The sequence below is a fragment of the Aulonocara stuartgranti genome, assembly GCF_965226115.1.
Source record: "Aulonocara stuartgranti genome assembly, chromosome: 23".
Lineage (NCBI taxonomy): Eukaryota > Metazoa > Chordata > Actinopteri > Cichliformes > Cichlidae > Aulonocara > Aulonocara stuartgranti.
In genome coordinates this window covers 37,116,992-37,123,966 of record NC_138958.1, presented here as the reverse complement: position 1 = coordinate 37,123,966, position 6,975 = coordinate 37,116,992, and the positions used below count along the sequence as shown (strand labels likewise).

The following is a 6,975-nucleotide window of genomic DNA, read 5'->3' as shown; positions in this document are numbered from 1 at the left end:
ATGACAAAAGAAAGAATCTTTGGAAAAAATTTATCTGAGGAGAATAACTTTATTTTAGTCTGACCCCAGTCCCATCCGCTAACACGGAGGAGGCGGGTTTTATGACGTATACTGCAGCCAGACACCAGGGGGCGATAGAGACGTTTTGGCTTCATTTTTGGGGAGCTGTCGTGTCGTCCATCTTTTATACAGTCATTGGGTGGGACATGACAACACCGCCACCTGCAGGAAGATTTTCTCTCTGTCTGGTACCTTGTGTTCTGATACCTGACAACTTTTTTCTTGAGAACTGAGACCTGACAATTTTTTGTCTGATACCTGACAACTTTTTTCTTGAGACCTGACGATGTCCTAAAATGTACACCGCACCAGTGGTAGCAGACAGAACTGGTGGAGAGTGTTAGGCAGTGCTGGCTTAAGAACCCTCCTGCTGATTACCCTGGAAACAAGGAACAGGTGAGGTGCTGACATAAATTGACATAAATTGAATGTCTCCCTTTGATTTTGGACATTTTCAAGCCTAAAATCTAAAAAACAAATCTGGCATTGAATTGTCATTTTATTTGCCATATAATTCAATTGGAATTGCTCCAAAATGCACAAACTGTTTGAGGTCTAACAGACAGCATCAAATCATAATAACAGTTTCCTCAAGGTGCTTTTTATATAAGGTAGACCCTACAATTATACAATAGAGAAAACCCCAACAATCATATGTTCGCCTATGAGCAAGCACTCTGGGACAGTGGGAAGAAAAACTCCCTTTTAACAGCAAGAAACCTCCAGAAGAACCATGCTCAAGGAGGTTAGACAGTTAGACAAAGAACAAAAAAAACGATGAGGAAGAGAGCCAGAGAGTAATAATAAGTAATGATTCAATGCAGAGAGGTGTATAAACATAGCTCCCTTGTTGGTACACCTCCCAACCTCCAGGAATATTCATTAAAAAATAAATAAATAAATAAAATTCACAATTCCAAAAGTTCTTTATGCCAAGCCATAAATATGGTTTAGAATGCTCCAAAGTTAATTTCGTGTTTGCCACATACACTCTAAAAAGTAATTAATGGGATCTTTAGTCATTACTTACATATATATGTTGTTGTGAAATGAAAAATCAAGTTCATAAATACTGTTAGACTTCCTAATTAAAATTTTTATTTTATTGAGTTCGGGTGACACATAAATTATGCCTCTTTACTCAATATATAATCGTGATTTGTCTGAATTTAAAATCTTCTTTTAATCAAAAAACAATATAATTTTAAGTTCTGTCGATGTAAAATACAACTTGATGACGTGTAAACAGCTCATAGTTCCCTTCTTCTACACAAGCGGACATATTCAACAGCACGTGTTCAAGGTTTATCAAGAGCTGTGTTCGTCGCGAACGGTGAGTAATTTTATGCGAAATTACACATATCTGCAGTCGCTCTGGATTTTGTTAGTTTACTTTAAAACAACGACGTAACATACATAACATACATCTTAGCTTGCCCCCGCGTTTGTGTGTTTTAATATACACACAGCAGCTAATTCCGCGATAGCATAAATTGTTGGGCTCTTTTTGGAAAATTTAACACTGACGTTACTCTAATGCAGACCACTGTAATTGTCTTATAATTTTTAAAAGATAGCGGACGTTGTTCGCCCCGGCGCAAACTACTATGCTAACGTAGCTAGCCAAGCTAAGTTGTGTTCACTGTGATTTTATTTTTGAAATGTGAAATTTATTTTTTGAAGGGAAGCATTTTATGTTAGTAATTGTTAAGAAACGCTTCTAAATTTTCGTAACGTTACGGGGTGAAGTTCAACCCCATTGGCTTCTGCGCAGGAAGTGCGGTCGCCATTAGTCCGGTGTGTCTGTTGACCGCTAAGAGCGGTTCTTCACCGGCTGCTCGGCCTATTTTCACAGGTAAAAGACCAGACTTAAGTGCACTGTGCCGCATATGGTAGGCTAGTTAGCTGTCCCTAATTTTTGGGTACTTTCCGTGTTTTGTAGAGACGTAGAGGCGACGTGCATTGGCACTGGCTGTAACATTGATATGCCTCAATAAAGGTTGAAAGTAAGAAAAAAATCAATAGCGGGCCGCCATCTTGGTTGGGTCCCCATTCGCCACCAGTGCATTTTTTCTACTGAGGAATGTATTCACCCATGGTAAATAAGGAAAATGTTTAAATATTTTTCCAAACAGATAAGGCAAGAAAGGTCAATAATCCCACATATGGTTTCAGTAGTATGCCAGTTTTTGCAACACTAGGGTGCACAAAAATGACCATAGCTGCTGACTCAGCATTGATTCCAATTTGGTTTTGGAGAATGAAATGAAAACAGATCAAGTGGGATTATTGACATTGTAGCTTGTGTATAAAAAAGTTTGGGTTTTTTTTCGTATTTACTGTCAGAAATGATTCTGTCCTGTCATGCCACACCTTATGTTTGCTTTTGTTGATAAAAAAAAAAACTATATATATATATATATATATATATATATATATATATATATATAATTTTATTTTATTTATTTATTTATTTATTTTTTGAGTTAACACATTCCTCAGTAGAAATACATGCACTGGGGGCGAGTGGAGACCCCTCCAAGATCGCGGTCGTTGGGGATACACGCTCCAACAGACTGGCCCAGTCCTTGTCACCTCTATGTATATTTGATCTATGGAAAGCCACGTTAGGCCTTCCAGCACCCAGTGTATTCAGGTCTATGTAGTTTTGAATGTTTGGTTCTAGCTCACACAGCTTTGACAGGTGAAACTTATTCACTGTATTGAAGACTCACAGGTGAAGTTGAAAATACCATCTTTTGTATTTTTGTGCAGGCACAACTTTCTGGTGTTATACACTGTCCTGGCGTTGCAGATCTAGGGGTTCCAGTTAAGACGTGGTCAGCCTTCTAAAGAAAGTGGGAATCTCACCGAAATATTCAGTTACTTTGCTGTGTTTCTTGCCAGGACAAAGGCTCAAACCATCATCTTCTCCTGGTATCAAATACCAAGGGACCTTCTGAAGTAAGCTTTAACAAGTAAGCTTGAATTGAGTAATTCAGAATCATGAAGTATGGATTGGCCTTGCAAAATCTGTAAATTTGCAACCTCCACTAAGGAAGAGCTGATGAAACATTATAGGTTACGCCATATCCCCAGTGTACAGCCTCTGCCATGTCCTTACCTAGATTGTTTTTGTTCATTTAAGTCATGGGGTAGCCAAAAATCACACAGATCAAGGAAACACTCAACTCACTCAACAATGAGAACCTCTGAAATACTCAGTTTCTGTTGCCAGTTCTGTAATGTGGGCACATTTTCCACTGAAAAAGAGTATTTTGAACACCTTCTATTTTTTTCTATCAATCAGGACAACACAGTTGAAAAGCGCAGAGAAATTGCTGTTCGCTGCCTCATAGTCTATCTTGGAGAGAAGGAGGAGGATCTTTTCAAACAATACAGCGCAAGTACTTGAGTTGGTTTTTAATTTTTTGTTTAGTTTTGAATGCATGTCTCTGTTGGGTCTTTGTGTTTTGTTCATTGGATTTTCTGTTCAGGGTTGAGTATTTAAGTCATTCAGTGCCATAGACGTCTTTAGACGTCAAAATGAATCCGAACGCTCAGTGCCATAGACGCCTCTTGAGCTTTTTATTGAATTGAGAAGGTGGTGGAGTTGATTACATGGATAAAATCCCACCAGCGTGACAGTCGGCTCTACTGAGAACGAGTATTGTGGCGCGATTTTTGATCCAGCTCGTCATTTCGAGCTTGAGGTGTCTGCAGCCTGACGTCATGGTTTTTCTAGCGATTCCAGTGAACATGAACCGGATTTATCTGACCAGTATCTCCTGTTAGAAACTTCTGAAGGCAGCAGGGACCAGAATAATGAACGATTTGCTGCATAAAACGCACAGAAATTGTTGATAGACGAACCGATGGCCGGGTGGGGGGTGAACAGACTAAGTCGCGCACTCACTTGTGCGGGAGTAACACACACACACAGACTCTCTGAATCATAAATCAGTCGCTTTTTTCTTATATATTTTTCAAATGTTGAAATTGTCTATAAACAACTATTTTTATACAAAAAATAATCTGCCAAAAGTACATTTTTACAGGTGATTTTTTTACTTCATAGTAGTAAAACATAGTTGAGATGTTGCATGAATCATTGAAACACGAAATATTTACATCAAAGTCACTGATCTGCTAGAAAAACCTATTTACACAAAGCGCTTTTGATCCAGAAACAGGTGTTTTGTCATGAAAGTTTCTCTTTTCTACTGCAGATTTCTAAATAACAGAGGTAGAAACATTTTTTTTTGCTGCTGAAAGAAGAGAGACTCATTTTTGTCATGGTGGTTTCAGAATTCACATAGTCATAGAACAAAATATTCTGTGAGCCTTCAAAATCAGTGAAAAAGCTAAATATCTCTGGCACTGAGGGGAGTATGAAATCTGAGAGTGGCTGGCACTGAATGAGTTAAGGGACATTCCAACCCTAAGTGAAGATATGTCTATTGCCATGTATAAGTGAGAAAAAAGCATTTCAGAATTACAATCTGAAGATGTTTATTGCCATTGTCATTGAACATAATTTGCTGAATAGAAACCTGTTTCCGTGATAAGGTGCAACATAAACACACAGGATAAAAAATTTTGTAGCCAGCGCAGTCATTTTCCTGATCTGGCAGCAGCTTTAGCAGAGCATAAACAATGGAAGTGAATGGCAGGTACTAGCATTTTGTGTGCAAAAGTGATTAAAATCACTCAATAATGATACCAAGTATTCCTGGGGAGCTCAACAATCATGCTGACTGCAAATGAAAAGTATGAATTGACATGAAGGATTTTCAGGAGCCGATTTAGACTTGGGACTACATTACGACAAAGCACTGCTGTAAGCCTCCACATGGTTATAACACAGCAGTTGAAGCCACTGCCGACCAGTGTCTATAAACCAACATGCTATTTGTGCAATATTTCTTCAACAAATCAAAGACCCATCCATTGTTACTGCAGCTTACCATGCTTGTATAGTAGTGGCTGTGTGTGTTTGTTTATGGAAGCTGGAGGCTTTTCCAACTGTTGCGTTATATCCATGCACCATGCAGTGGATGTTTACAGCGGTGTTTGTCGTAACTGCAATGTAGTCTCAAGTCTAAATCAGCTTCTGCAAATCTTCCGTGTTACTTTTGCACTTTTCATTTGCCGTGAACATGATTACTGAGCTCCCAAGAAATATTTGTTTTCATTACTGTTTTCATTTTTGTTAGTCATTTTAATCACTTTTGCACACAACATGCTAGCACCTGCTATTCACTTCCATTGTTTGTGCTCTGCTAAAGCAAATGGATTGCTTCCGGATCAGGAGAATTAGTGTGCTGTTTACAAAAGGCTTGTTTCTCACTTTCTAACTGTGGCAATATGGCAATAGATAAAATTTCACTTAGAAGTGGAATAACCCTTAAAAATGATTTATTAGATTTTCTTTTCAAAGTGGAAAAACAAAACTGTGAAAAACAAGACATTTTTTATTTTAAACGTTGGATTATGGTTTAATTTAGCTTTTAAAAATTACAGAATGACAAAGTAAAATCACTGAAAAACACAAAAGACAACCTGTTTTAGCTTATTTTCCTACCTGTAGTAGTTCATTCCCTTATGCACGTCATCCTGAAGTGCTTGAGCTATGTATTTTATACATCCTAACATTTAATTTCTCCTACAAGGATGAGGAGGAGCTCAACGCAGACCTTGCAATGCAAATCATGAAGATTGCTATCATTGGTGATGGGCCTCCAACCATCATCGTTGAGGGATCCAAGATCCTGGAGAGGATTGATGTTGCCAGATCCTGTGCTTTGATGATGGGAGTAATCTACGCTCTGAACCTTACCTATCCCAAGCAGCTGAAATTTACCTTTGAGGTATTTCAAAAGCTATGCCTTGAGCTTGATGGACAAAAAGCCAGCTCTAAAGTAATGAATCTTTAGTTTGGTATTTTCTAGAGCAGACTTGATAGACCATTCGTGAGTGAGTTTCACAAAAACCTTATTCCTGCATTTCTGGCACTACTTCATTGTGTTTTACTAAATTTTAAAGCGCTGTTCTTAAGTCTTCTGAGTTAATGGTTTGCTGTGTCTTAAATGCTGTTATTTGCACATTTTTAAGGAATGCGTTTAATTTCTTCCATGACCTGTGTTCTGAGGGTATTGGTGTGTTTTAAAGTTTGTGTAATGCCCTCTTTAGCTGGCCTTAATCTTGAGGGTGAAAAGTCAAATATGGAAGAGAATCAAGAATACTTTGTAAGAGTGCTGACAAAGTTGAATGAAAGAAGCTTTGCTCATTTTATGTTTAAATTAGTGCATTTAATGTATAGCAGCCTGTCATCTTTTGTTTTGATTCACTGTCACATGTTAAAGTAAAAAAAAGAGGATTCAAGTAGTAGGTTTTATTACAATTTTAATACACAGTTCCTTAAGTTTCAGCGGGCAATTTGTGTTCTAGGAAACTGAAGCCCACAAATCTTGCACTTCGCATGCACGTTAAAGAATTGTGATGTTTGTTATTGTAATTAAATGGGTCTAACTCATTTGAATACATCTGTCTGAATTTCTATTCTTTCTGAGCACCAGGTACGAGTCCGTTAGCTGATGTCCAGGTATTTGGCATCACATCTGCCGCATTCAAACAAATACACACAACATCCATTTCTTTTTTCTGAAGGTCATGACACAAGCGCACACACAGCCCATGTTAAGGCTGACGTTCGTTTGGGGAAAAAAAGTGATCGACAAGTTTCTAAGGTCTTAGAACCTTGACTTCTTTGTGGGCAGGCACCACCATGCATGAGCCTGCCTACGCGGTAGTCATGGTTATAAGACACAGCCAAATGATCAAGGTTGTATTTTGGAGCGAATTAGCCTGCTGGGAAACAGGTAAATACCCTTATAGAATCTCCTGTGGGACCAA

The 6,975-nt window shown here is 38.3% G+C and overlaps 1 long non-coding RNA gene across 1 annotated transcript; it reads left to right on the top strand.

Moving 5' to 3' along the window:
* Positions 1 to 1,073: 1,073 nt before the first annotated feature.
* LOC309701109 lies at positions 1,074 to 6,729 on the top strand. Its single transcript, XR_014274869.1, has 4 exons — positions 1,074 to 1,915; positions 2,836 to 3,024; positions 3,371 to 3,467; positions 5,733 to 6,729. It is a non-coding gene; the product is annotated as an uncharacterized lncRNA (long non-coding RNA).
* Positions 6,730 to 6,975: the final 246 nt, after the last annotated feature.